We start from the raw sequence: 14900 nt of genomic DNA, 5'->3' as shown, positions 1-14900 counted from the left end.
CTCTTTGATTAGCCCACTAACCAGTATGTCCTTTAAAAATCAAAAGTTAAAACAACTCACACTTACGTGCACAAAATTTCAAAGACAAATCCCATGCCACAGAGCAACATGGAGGTGACTGCAGTAGCCTCCAAACAAGCACAGGAGTGTGCCAAGTGTGACACCAAGCATCCTGTCACCTGAGAGCACAAGTCATATTTCAGTGCATGGCAAAACCAGTTCTTCAAGCTCTCAAGAAGAACAGTTTGTGTATAACACACTTTGCAAATATATGTAATTTCTTATCTGTGAGGTTCAGCACTAGGAGCATAGGGCCAGGAATTCTCCCTTCATATGTGGGTCAGTCAAAGCCTTTCCAGATTACTTAAATTACTTTTCACTCCTTTTTAATATTATTGTTAATACTCAGACTTTTATGATCTTGCACGATTAGAATGCTAAGTCTACATTAGCCTCAGATACATAGAAACATTAAAATTTTTATTATTGCTAGAAGTATACTTTTGATTTCTGAGAATGCCAACACAGAGCTAGATAAACAATCATATCCCAAAGCAGTTCCATAAATCTTACACTCACAGCACAACTAAAATTCAATAGCAATTACTTGAGTAAAGGAAGGACTGTGCATTGGATTCTAAGCAGCTTGACCAATTGCTTTACAGGATTCATTTAACAGTTGGGAAAACAAACAATAAAACCAGCTTTTTCAAGGTCAGGCAATATGAGAGACTGAACTAGGTGTCCAGAGGTCTTCCCTAAACCACAGCTAGCACTCAGAAACTTTTCTCAGCCAATAATACTGGGCATGAGCTACCTCTGTCCCTCCTGCAGAACAGACAACTCAAGCCTTCCTTTCACCTTCTACCTTTCCAGAGAGGAGGCAATTAAAAACACACTTATTACCAATGACTGCAAATAATTACCAGGTGAGAGCACTTTCGACAAAAAACCTGATCTCCTGAGCATGCCCAAATACAGCCAGCACAAACAGCTTGTCATTCAGTAATTAAATTTTTTTATCTGTAATGCAAATCAATATATAACAACACTCAAGTTACTCCTGTGCATTTCACTTGTTTTGTTTGCTACCTTGAAGTGAATTCTCTCACCCTAATGCTAAAGCAGTCAAAACAACAAATGCTTCAAGTCAGCTTTTAAGAGAATGGGGCACCTCTCCTCACAAATAAGGTGCCATATGGATTTCCTTCATGAATATGGGATTGAATTTTAAAAATCACAGAATGCAGCTAGTGCTACTGCTGCTCAGGTTCCTTTTGTGATTTGTACTCCAGGGACACAGAGCTCCATGCATGACCAGCTTCTTTCCTTATTTTTCACCTCCCACTATCAATCTGTGTAAATAAGATGCACAGTATCCGCTAGTTAATAAATAAACTCTCACTTTGATTACACTTTCAGTTTCCAAGCACAGAGCTTACTAACTACAAAGAATAAATGTGTTTGGGGTTCTAGTGCTGGCATTGGAAGATTGTTCACATCGATCATTGGATGATTGTTCATGATTCATATCCGATCCTAAACATTAACACTTTCCTTATGACTCATACGTACAGTTAAACAATAAAACAAAGCACTTATTGAAGTTTTGTTTAATATGCATGAAGCACCTATTATTAATATTTTCCAATTTAATTGTTTAACAATGTCAATTCTATTATTAGCTGCAAGGAGAGGCATGTTTCCACTTCTGTAGCAAAATAAATATATGCTTTCAAATGTACTCTGACTTATGTTTAGAATCTTTCAGTAACAGCTCAGAAAATAAATAACAAAAAGCCATTAAGCAATGTAGGGAGCAGGGTACAGACCTTACCAGCCTCATAGTACAATATGTGAATTGATTGAAGGCAATTGCCCTGTCTCCCTCTCATTCTATAGAACAAGATGTGTACAACACACTGATCAACACACCATTTCCTCACATTGTTTTCATCTCAAAAGTGAGGGATAAAACAGAAAACATGGCCTTCCTCACACAATAGAGTCTTTAGGTCTTCTGTCTGGTCCCTACATGTTAGGATGTTCACTGCAATACAATTCCCGGATAAATTATAACGAATGACTGGGAAATCTGAAACCCGTTAAAAGTTCAAGTCCAGCTAAAAAAAAAACAATAAAAAAACCCAAGAGATTATTTTTAAAACTGTATCCTTCACAATTCAGTTTTCTTCTAAAGTTTCCTGAATCACTGTAACTGGGGACTATTTGCAGTTTCACTGAAAAAAAACCAACAAACCCCAAACAAAACAGCTCCAGCTCCACACACAGAAACCACGTAATTACTAAGCAGAGTTTGCATGAATCATATTATAACACAGATACTCATTCACATAAAATGCAAGATTTTGACCTCCAATTTAAGCCTGCAGGCTAGTTTCTTATCCTGTGACATGTATGTCTTCCTTGAGTTGCCTACCATGCAGCTTTCAAACCAATTTTACAAATCTGCTTCTATCTGTATGTGAACTATTTCTAAGCAACTACAGAAGTATGTGTCGCATTGCAGAAAAAGCTTTTCAGTTTGTTATATTGAGTTTTTCCAAAGAATAAATACTTCTAAGATACTAAAGGACAAATTCAGGAAACATACTGATGACACACAAACACGTTGCAGATGTTCTTCTTGTAAGTAACCCATCAAGGGACGAGCAAGAACGTCCTGGGCTTCATCCTAACCCCACTGAAGTTACTCATAAAATATTCACCCTGTGGGTGCAAGGCTGGTCTTAAATTCAGAGGTTGGCTCTACCATGAGAATGCTTTTGCTCTACCCACCAATACTGTGCAACTCCTAAACACTTCCTGACAATTTATGTTCATCAGTTGCAGAGCTGTGGTCTCAGACATGTTGCCTTTTAACACTGACCTTGCGGAGGCAGAAGTAGTGATTTGCTGGTGTTGACAAAGCCTTTTGCCATCTGTGAATGCTATTTCAGCATGGCTGAGCAAGGACAGAAAAGAAGGGGAGTTACTCACAAGTAGACACAAGTACCAGCCATTGCTCCCCTGTCACTAATAATTCAATCCCAGGAAACTGCACTTCAGCTAAAATAACATTAACAGTTTAGCTCTGTCCCACTAGCAGGTAGAAAACAGAAAATACTGCCATATTAGAACAAAACACCATCCCCATTTTCCTCCTCAGGTTTCAAAGACATAAATGGAAAGGAAATGGCCATGGCACGTACTCATGTGCTGGGCACCTGCTGCAGCCAGGGCTCCCCAGACCCCAGCATGTAGCGGATGCCTGCCCACTGACTCCAAGCAGGAGCCTCCTTGGGAGCCCTGTGGGCACAGGCTGCCATTATTTCTCCTCCATTTACCTCACAACGGCAGTGGCAGAGTTCCCACATATCCAACCTCACCGCACCAAGGGCTCCAACTCATATCCCTTCAGCTCTCATTAACTGTTGCGTTTTCATTAGATCAATGTCCAAGAGCCTCACCTGTGCTGGGGTCTGTGGGAACAGGTGCCTCAGAAAGCACTCCCAAGACAGCTGCCCCAGACAGCACCATTTTGTTTATCCACTGCATCTCCAAGCCTGGACATGGCTGCCATCTTAAGGCAACGCCATTCACCTCAGTGAGCTAGGAACCCCTTGAGAGTATCTCAGCATGGGAGCAACCTAGCAGCACTGATGCAGGCGGCATGGTGGTCACCAAACCACAGTGGTTTCAGTCCCCTACGCTAACAACAGGCACAAAGTTTTTTATACGCTCCCCTTTTCCAGGCTGCCCTGTGAAATACCCACTAGTAGCAAGTTTCACCACTCAGCTCTTATCTCAGCATCAGATGACTGAAAAAGCTGAAGTGAAATATGAGCAGGGGAAGCTTTTCTTGGTGTTTTCATGTGCCGCTTGTTGCTAGGAAAAATATTTCCTTAGTATCTCTATGGGCTATGCAAGTCAGCATTGGTGGAGCTCTGCTGCTTGCCAGAGAGTATAAAACAGCAAATGTAAGGAAAAAATAGAAAGAAGAAGTAAAGCTTTAAGAATGTGCCCCATAATAAATGCCTGTCCCCTCAGCACTGTCCCTCACACCATGAGTAAGGAGACATACCTTTTTCTGCTGGAACAAGCCTTTGGAGCTTCTTCTCAAGATGCTTTATGTAAGATATTTTTCCTTTTTTTTTTTTTTTTCTTTAGAAGCTTGAAGGCAGTTGTTTGTGTCAGGGCAGCACTCACTAGAAGAGAGCATTATCCAGTGGCTGCTGAGTCACAGAGCCTGCACTGGAATGGGCTGAGTAGAAAGGGTGGGAAAGGACTCTCAGCAGAGGCACAGCCTGTGCCCAGGTCTCCTACCTCATCCCCTTTGCGTTCTTCTAATCACAAATGGAACTCACAGAGAAAAACCTCTGGTCTGTACACCCCAAGCCTGCCATTTCAACTGAATATGGAGGCCTGTCACCTATCCACACAGCTGAGGCTGGCGATGGCATCACAGTGTTTCAGCCTCTCCAAAACATGTCTCACTTCCTAGGCCAGGTATTCAGCTATCTTTCTGCTAACAGCTGTGGCCAGTGATGATGATGATGATGATGAAGGGCTGGAGAGTTTGAAGCTGGTAATCTCTGAATTTGCTTCATATGCTTCCACAGAGCAACATTCACTGTATCTGCTTGAGCAGGACCTTTAACCCGTTTTAAACAGTTCCCCACTGGTCATCCTCTAAATTGTGGCTGCTCCGATTGCTGACTGTTGTATAAGTTCTCGCATGGTGCTCTTTGAATTTTCAGTTTTTCACCATAAAGTGGTCTTCCCGTCTTTTTGCATTGTTTTATAAACCATTTGTTTTTAAGTAAGGCTCTTCTTTCCCACAAAAGAAAGAACAAGACTTTGAATACAAATCCCAAGCACAACAGTGTGCTGACATTTGTGCAGAGATGAGCTTTCCAGTTTATTCTATTGTGCTTTACTTTTTTTTTTTTTAATAGTTCAGCAGAAAGTTTGGATGATTCCAGGTATCCTTTAACACCACCACCACAGAAATAGCCTGAAAAAACAGAAATACATCTCAGTATTGCCAAAGAAGTTATGAGTTGTTGGTTTCTTACTTTTGCTTTTTTTAATGTAAACGATCTAAAGAGACTTTCATGGTTGATGAGCTGAGACTAACCTCAGGTGCAGCACCAGCAGCTGTACTTTTCTCCACCTGTACATATTAATAAACATGCTGAATTTCTGTTATCTCAGTCACCTGTCACTTTAGAACCCACCATTGGGGTGAGCAAGTGGCTCCTGTTGCAGGAGGTCCACCGAGTACCATGGCCCCTTTTGTAGTGGTACGATTCCAGCTGAGTCCTTGCTGACGTCCAGGAAAGGCTGGGCACTCAGGAGGATTTAAGAATCTGAATATTTCCGTTGATTGAGGCTTAAATTCCCACAGACAAACTAATTGCCAAGTTGTTACCTGACCAAGTCGGGTTCGCCCCAGAACGCCCCCCAGTTAAAAGGCCGGAGCATTAATCCACGGCGCCATCTAGCACCCACAAAAGGAATATTTTCAATAGCTCTTTTCCCACATAATTACGACTCAAACCTTATCTGATATTCTGCACAGAAACACAGAAGATAATAACGAGGAAAAATGAATATCGTTGTTCCAAATGACCAAGCGAATGGGAGTATGGCAGTCCCTCCTCTGCCTCTTGGTGGATTTTGTCTTACTCCAGCAAGTGGATTGACCCAAACATTGGCAGAAAACCATTCTGGGTCCATAAGCTCTCTCCAGCCCTCTCTTCTCCAAGTACCTCTCATCCCTGCCTCCACAGCCTGCATTGCAGCTCTAGGCCACTGTTCTGCAGAGGGCAAATGCCAGCACCAGCTGTTTCAGAGGAATGTACAAGGAAGCTGACTGTATGAAAGCAAAGACAAAATCTCCACAGAGCTCTGATTTCCGCTAGTTACATATAATACATGGTGCATATGTAATCTTTTTTTTTTTTTCCTAGTGATATCCACCATGGTTAAGCCAAGCATTTCCCATCTAGAATATTAAAAATAATTGGCAGATTTTAGATCTATGAGAATTCAGACTCATATAAGGAAGCAAAGTCTGAAGGTTTGCCCATTTATTCTGTCTGAATATCCTTCACTCACCAGGCTCTCAGCTTTTGAGTCTGTTACATAGAAATACCACAGCTTTTACTAAAAACTGTAAGGCATGGGGATCTGCTAGTAGCCCCAAAGCAAAGAGAACACAGGCTGAAATCATGCAAGGCAGGAAATGCTTGAAAGCAATAAAGTATGGTCACAGGTAATATGAAGAGGACGATCAAATTAAAACTGTATGGTCACAGGTAATATGAAGAGGACGATCAAACTAAAACTCCAACTCAAGCCTTTGCCAACCTGCAAGTTAGGCTCCAGTGATGTATGGAACATATTTGCTCTGAGTCTATGTGTGCTCTATGCCAGAAGCTTTTAAACCATCTTTACAAATATGTTCCCATCTTTTGCCAAGTGAATGTACAGTCTTTTTCCTCTCATGTTGGTATCTACTGTTGTTCTTACTAATTTCATGTCTGAGGCTGAAATTTTTCTTGAATAATAGTTTCTAATATTTTTGTGATGTCCACCAGACTTACATGTTTTGTTATTTTCACAAAAAAAAAAAAAACAAGTATTGTTTGCATACTTACTTTACACAGATGCTTCACACCAAGACCAAGAGAATTGCTAAAAAACGCTTCAGTGATCAGTGGTATATTAAAGAAGTGTGACCAGCAGGTTGAAGGAGGTGATCCTGGCCCTCTTCTCTGCTCTCTTGAGACCCCACTTAGAGTGTTGTGTGCAGTTCTGGTGTCCTCAACATCAGAAGGATATGGAACTGCTGGAGCAAGTCCAGAGGAGGCCCACAAGGATGATCAGGGGACTGGAGCACCTCCCGTGTGAAGACAGCCTGAGAAAGTTGGGGCTGCATGGAGACCTCAGAGCAGCTTCCAGTATCTGAAAGGGACCTACAAGGATGCTGGAGAGGGACTCTTTATCAGTGACCATAGTGATAGGACAAGGGGTGATGGGTTTAAACTTAAACAGTGGAACTTGAGGTTAGACATAAGGAAAAAGCTCTTTACTGTGAGGGTGTCCTAGGGTCAGGTGTTGAGGTGATGGAACAGGTTGCTCAAAGAAGTGGTGAATGCTCCATCCCTGTCAGTGATCAAGGCCAGGTGGGACAGAGCCTTGGGCAACATGGTTTAGTGTGAGGCATCCCTGCCCATGGCAGGGAGGTTGGAACTAGATGATCTTAAGGTCCTTTCCAACCCTAACTGTTCTATGATTCTACAGGCAGACTATTCTCTACTGTGTTTCTCTGCAATTAGTTGTTTCTCTGTTCTCCTCTGCTCCTAGTCCACGTCCAGTGTGATTCTTTCTCCTCCTACACAGCTGCCATGCTTTGTCTCTGTCTTCAACAGTAGTGATTTTCATAAGTGCAGCCTGTTCTCTTTGCTGTAACCCTTCTAATGTTATACCTCATTCCTTTACATTTTCCTAGCTCTTGCAAGACATCTCATTATCTGCAAGCACTCTTGCAATCCATTCTTTCCTAGCTGTGGTTATTCCTCCAGGCTTCAGTTCTATACCCCAAATACAAATGTTCATATGCTCTAGCAATCCAAGGCACTCCAGGCCATGCCTAGACCACACATCAAGTGTGTGCTGCACACTGCTGCGGCTCCTGCTGTCCAAGAGGAAAGGTGGTACTAGGCCCCAGTAACCGGATGACATGGCCAGGGCATGCAACCAGCTTGCATCTGCAAGTGCCTCAATAAAAAGCAACTCTGTCAGCAGTGTATAATTCCTCATGTTCTTTTGGTCTTTTTTCAGGCCCTCACTTCATTACTCCTCACCGCTTATGCTACAAACGACTGGGTAGGGTGAAATGCAAGCCCTCTTCTCTGGCTTTAAGTAACAGCATGTGATAACACAGCTCAGGTCTGAAAGGAGAAGAAGCAAGACCAGGTGTCTCTCAGTTGCAGGATGTTGATCCCATGCAAAATCCCTCATCCAAGAAGAATGGATAGGAAGGTCCCCACAACTACTTCTGTTTATCATATTTAGTGCAGTCATGTACTGCCCTGGTGTTTGTTAACATTTAAGCTTGAGTGCTTGTCAAATATGAATAAAGAGAATTTCTCTTTTCCAGGGGTCGCAGCTGTGCACAAAGTAAAAAGGAAAATTAAAAACAATGACTTTTCTAAAGAATGCAGGAAATGTTGTGATGTATTTTCACTGCACCCACTTGAAAGCAGAATTGATGTGGAAATAAAACAACTCCAAACACACTCAACCTGCTGACTCAGTTGATCCAGAAGAAAAATTGCAAGTCAGCAATTTCATGCCACAGCAGTACCAAATGTACTGGATCTGCAATACTGACTTTCCTGAAAACCACTCTCACAAGTTTGATGAGCCACAACTCTTAGATGAAGCTCAGGTTTTGCTGCAAATTACATCAGAGAGTTCTCTTTCACAGCTTAGATGGGTAGATGTTGGACCCACCCAACTCCTTAAAGAACAGGACATTTAAAGGGAGCAATTTCCTCCAACTTCCTTTTGACCCTAATCAGAGGAAAATACCCGACTTAAAATGAGCACAGATATAGCCAATTCTCCTAAGGTATAGAAAATGATCAGCACTACAGCATTTTCTGTTCAGAACAGCTGATGCAAATAATTTTCTATTGCCTCATGCAAATGGTAACTTTTCAAACCATTTCCTAATGTTTACAAGCACCTAATAAGGAAATCATTAACATAAAAATGGGTGCATCTTCTCTTCAAATTTTCCATGTAACGTTCTACTTGAAAAGCCTCTTAAAGACGTGCATATTCTAAGAGGGAAACCCACTTAGGAGTTACAATTTGAAGCAAATCATTGGAGTATATACTCTATGTTGGGTGAAAGAACACAGAGTAACACACAGGGGAATAGGTTATGAATCAAACTGGAGGTGGGCTGATTCTTCGTCCCAGCTGCTCAGGAAACAGCAGCTTCAGGAAAACACAGGAAATGAAGTTTGTCATTTTTAAGTGGTGGAATTTGAGAGCAGAAAGTGAATTCAGGCGTCTCAGTTAATATAAAATGTATCCAGCACATGAAACTGTCTCCATAAGGAGCAACAGAAAACCAAGACAGCAGATAAAAGCAAACTATCTTCCAAGAGACAAGAGAGAGGCCTGAACAAATAGTGGACAAATACAAACCGAATACACACAAAAAAGCAAAAACTTCCCCCATTCTTCAGTTTATATGTGTGGGTGGTTTTTTTTTTTTCCTTAGCTATTTCTACTCATTTTATCAATTTCTTTCACAGAAAGATTGTATGATAGGTGAACTGGAAAAAGCTATGAGAGACCTGTGGAATGATAGTGCCTGCCTAAGTATTAGAGTACATTTCTGCATTTCTGAGGATGTACACAGTGCTTTTTGGAAGTTTAATGATCAGGAAGCATGACATCACATAATTGATTTATGCCAAATATTAATATAAGCAATTTTTAAGGAAGATAATCTCATTTAAAATGTGAGCTGTGGGGCTCAGTTTCTCTTTGCACATTACATTTGGCAACAGTGAAATACGAAGTATCCAGAAATGAAGTTTCCTTCTGAAGTTCCCACCTTGTTGCATCTGCTGATGAAAATTGTGGAAGAGGACTTCATCCACTGCTGCCAAAATCCCACTTCAAGATTTTTTGTGGTCTGAGAAAGCTGGCCACTGTTGAAAAGTCTGCCCTTACTTTCTACTGTTCTTTTCTCTAACTTATCTGCAGATTGCTCATTGTCTGTTCAGAACTCTGATCTTCTCCATCATTGCAAGCAACTCTGCTAGTTTATCCCCCATCATGGTCACCCTTTCCTACTCCTAGATTGCCTACTTTCTTGGTTACTTGGGATATACACAAGTGACTGAGAGTTCATGCAGACAAATATTTCTCCATAACATCAGAAAACCTTGATATTGCTCTGAAGAAGGCAAGAAATAGCAATGTACTTTGAAAAAGAAGAGACTGCACGGAATACTACTACAGGATTAAAAGAATTCTACAAAACATCAGAGTTTACTTGTTAGAAAATCTCAGCTTGTGCTAGAATAGTGCCTTTAGCCTTTGTCTTGCAGGAAAATTGGCACAGTCACATAACCAGGAAAATTCAGTCCATTGGTTATTCTCATACAAAGTGAGCTTTAATACTGATGCTTGTTCCCCCTGAAGAGTATTTCTGGATGCTAGACACTAATATTTTGCTTTTGTACTGATAGTTCAGAGCCATGCCAGGAGAACCATGATTCTTACCAGCAAAACTGTGCACTGGGTTGTTGCAATGTATCACTCATGAGCAGCTGACAGACCCCTTATTAAGTATGCAGCCTATGTGGCCATGCAATTGGGCTCAGGAGGGCTGTGGTCTCTGCAAAGGGAATGCAACATTCATCAGAAGAAAGACGATTAAAATGAGCAGCAGAATTACTTGTGGCTGAGGAGTTCTCCAGCTGCTCTTTATATGGCTTGGCTTGTCACTCCCTTCACTTTTGCTGAAGAATACATCACCAAGCAAGTGGCTTTATGTAATAACAAAGGCTGTTAGCACTGATAGAGTTATTTTATTTTATAAGCTCAGGAATAACTGTGTTCAAACTTATCTCTTTTAAAATATTGAAAGCAAACTTGAAAGGTTCCATACTTCTAATTCTTTGCATGACTGTGACCTTGTCATCAAGCCCTGAAATACAAGGCAATTTAAGCTAGAAGTGGCTCCAAGAGAAAAATAAAGAGTGAAACAAGAATACATTAATTCAAGTGACGTTGAGGTCAGTACAATCTTTGGTTCACTCAGAAGAAACCAATTTAAGGTCCAAGAAAGCAAAAAACTTGAGTAGCAAAAGGCAGCTCCAAGCTAGCACTGTGAAAGAGAAAACCATTGAACTAGATTGTTTCTTCTAATTTCAAGTAACACATGGTAGACAGTGAAGCTTGCAAAATTATTATTATTATTGCTATCAGTTTCTTACATAGATAGGTAACTTAATCTGGTGCTGAGGCATGGACCCTCAGCATGTTTTTTACCCCTGGTTTTGTTCTTAAGTGGCCCAAGTGGACTTATCTTCTGGTACTGAAAGGCTATATTTAATTTACATAGATCACAACCTCATGTCTGAAGCTCATTGAAAACAGCCAAAAATCAGAAACCTGTTAACTTGCATTTAGTTCTGTTCCCTGCAGGTTCATTTCCTTATCTGGAGAGAACTCACACTCCTGGTATGGTACCTCCATGAATAGAAAGAAAAGGAGGAAAGAATTCCTGTGGCTTGGGTCAGTAAATAAAACAGAAGGTCTTTCTGGTGATTGTGGTTTCTGTGCTTAACAATGTACTGTCCATTCTTGCTACTGCAGCACTTGGTTAAGTCTTAAATAAACTGAACCCTATTTCTCAAGGGTATAAATAAATACTTTCACTTAGTTGAACAACTGTGAAGATGGCAGAATTCACAGAACGTTTGGGCACGTAACCAATACATGTGGGAATATGGCTGCAGCAGGTCTAACCAGGTACTGTAACCAGATCATGGATTTCAAGCTGCCACACAGTTATTTCTGGCTGTGCTTTTATATAATATGTACACCTGTAGCTTTCTCTAACATAGGTGGAAGCATTCAGAAACTCCTTTGAGCACATTAGAGAGCAGCAAAAAAATATGGGCATCAGTGCGAAACAGTGTCATAAATATTGTCATGTTGGATCCCTGGAACTGAACCTGTGTCACTGTGCAAAGTTTACTTGCATTCTTTCAACTGACTGTTTCTTAAGAATGACATACAAGCAGGACAAGGCCGCCACATTGAACAAAATGTCTGTCCAAGCTCATTTTGCAAAAATAGACGTGAACTGTTTGAAGAAATTGAGAACAAGAAACAAAGGGATTCTCAGGAAAATTTTAAATGCAACAGCTGAGGTTGTACATGTACAATGGAATTTCTTTATGAATGGGTATTTGTACCTGTATGCTCCTTCATACAAGGAGACTCAAGTGGAAAATGCAGTTACTTGAAGGCATTCTGTGTCTAGAAGTACCTTTGGAAAGAGAAATATTAGTAATGGAACTTTTATGGACTTTTTGAGTCCGGGAGAATCTCAGCAAGCTATCAAACATTACAAAACTTCAGTGTTCACCAAAAAGAGAGATTATAATATTCATATGCTTGTGGCACAATAGCAGCTGTGAATCTCACAGCCTCATTTTATCAGGGACAGTGACATGAAAATTTGGCTCAAAGTAATTAAACCCCATCATTTTCAATCTAGGTGTTTATATTTAGCCTCCTTAATTCATCTTCAAGCACTTAAAAAGCAATAGCCTGATTTTTAAATTGCTGAGATCCTGCCATTGACTTTGGCAGGATTTTGATGGGCCAGACACTTCAAAAGCAAATTTGATGAGGGTGCTCAGGTGTTGATCTCATTTTGAAAGTGTTTACAAAACTCATATTTGTTGATCTTTAGGTAACTGAACCAATGTAAAGAGAGAAAACCCAGACTGCACTGAGACAAGGCTTGTATTTCACTGTTGTAGTCACCCAGTATCCTGACAATGAATTAACAGAAAAAGGCTACAGATTATCATTCAATGCAAACTTTGTAAAGACAAACATTTTATTGTTTGGAAAAGAAGTGATGAAAAATGAAACTACCTTTCTTAGCACAGGGAAGAAAAAATTCACCTGCATAAAAAAAATATTGAAAGCAAACCAAACAAAGGCTACACTATGCTGAGGGACATGAATCCATGTATGTTCTGCAAAACCACTTGGATAATAGACAGTTTGAACAATTGATCCTTTGTTTTCAAAGCAAGAAAAATCAACTTGGATTTACATTTTTTGAATGGGTTGGTTTGATCTGAGTGCAGGGGCAGTGACAGTCACTCAGAATATGAGACCTTTAAAGGTCTTGTTCTTGTTCATATTAGCCAACAGGTTTTAGACATAGGTAAGATTTGTAACCAAGAGTACAGCATAAGTAATAAAGTGTAAAGTAATCCATATGCAAAATACAGATGTATATGCTTAACTCTAGGGCTATGTGTAGCTTTGCTTAAACACTTTGCTAGGTTGGATCTTAGTTTAAATGTAAGTATGTTCAATGGCACCAACACTTCTCAGGAGGAAGACAAGAAAACAGAGAAGATATGAAGTTTCTTTCAGAGGCCATTTCATCATTCATCTTCTCAGTAAAGCATCGTGACAATATAGAAGGCTCTTACTCTACTGCCATGGTTCCCAGGTGCTGCCATGTGTACTTGCTCTAGCTTCTCACAGTTTTATGGCCACACTTCGAACCATACACAGTTTTTGAGCTTTGCTCAATTTGCTTCAATTCCTTCAGTATTAAGCAGCCGTGAGCAGAAATCTCTTGCAGACTAACACAAATCTAGCTGCACGCACAACACAGAAATGAATCGGGCATGCCACACTGGATGAAAATTGGCACCTGCTATACTGCTCATATGAGAGAATAGGGGGACCTTAGGAGCCTATTCACCATGCTCAACCTGATGCTTACCAAACATGCTGCATCAGAGGAGTCAAAACCTTGGCAGAGTAAGGAGCAGCACTAGCCCTGTCCTTTTCCACTTGTATGTCCAAGATTCATGATTTTGGCAGCTGTAATTCCACCAATAAAAAGTCTTATGTACCTTGTGCAGTAAAACCCTGTTGCTCTTATATGGCATTATCTGGTGCTTTTCCTTTAAGATGTAATTTTGTTTCCCAGTTTTAATGGCTTATTGCACAGCTGGCAAAAGAGCCAACTTATTCTGAGGCAAAACATGTTGCTGCTTAGACAAAAGACTATTTCTGAGTTGCTCTTACACAGACCTATAAATTTTGGTCTTTCCTGGGACTGAAGAAAGGAAAACTATCTACTTGTGCTTAAGCTGAATTTCTCCTTACCTCACAGTCCCAGCTGTTTTCTGGAAGTGCTGCAGCCCACTGAAAGAAGCTGCAGAAGCAACAGGCTCACAAAATTTGTTTACTGTGGATCTCCTTTTGAAGAGTGATTACAACATCATCATTCTGCATACCCGGAGCATGGATTCCTTATCTCCCTGAAGGAGAAGGAGAACAATCACATATTTGATAAGTTCAAACAAAACCACACACAATTATAGGAAGTGAAATGTTTGCTGAAAGAGGACAGTTTATACAAACCCCACTTTTATAACCTCACACATGTCTTTATTTCATGACAGCTTTCAAGAGCAAGGCTCTGTAACTCTGCAGTATCTGGTTTGTAGTGGCACATGAAATATTTTCCATTTGAAAAACTGAACTATTCAGACTGAACAATGGCCTTACATCCTATCCACACAGCATCCCTTGGAGCTGACACTTTCACAGTGAGCATAGGAGATGGGGAAGGTAATCTAAGGATCCCCGCCAGATTCCCTACTGGGAAATAGCTCTGACATGCTGCCTTCAGAGGTGCTCCCCATACCTTCTGACATCATATTGTGTAAAGATAGTCTCATGTATACAAGTCTTTTGGATCATTTATGATTAAAGACTTATACAACTGTATAAAAGCCCAGATGTGCATCATTATCAATATGCTACTTTAGACAAATAGCTTAGAGACAAGTTCTATAGATAAAAGCTCTCATAAAGACAATGGCAATGAGGCCCTGGCACAGGTTGCCCAGAGAAGCTGTGGCTGCCCCATCCCTGGCAATGTTCAAGGCCAAGTTGGACGGGGCTTGGAGCAACCTGGTCTAGTGGAAGGTGTCCCTACCCATGGCAAGGGTTGGAACTGGATGAGCTTTAAGATCCCTTTCAACCCAAACCACTCAGTGATTCTGTGATTTAGATTAAAGCTTTCA

The sequence above is a fragment of the Pezoporus wallicus genome, unplaced genomic scaffold (assembly GCF_028554395.1).
Source record: "Pezoporus wallicus isolate ANWC-B61680 ecotype Strahan unplaced genomic scaffold, APGP_CSIRO_Pwel_v1 contig_5967, whole genome shotgun sequence".
Lineage (NCBI taxonomy): Eukaryota > Metazoa > Chordata > Aves > Psittaciformes > Psittacidae > Pezoporus > Pezoporus wallicus.
The sequence above is the reverse complement of the archived record's forward strand: the minus strand, read 5'-3'. Positions refer to the sequence as shown.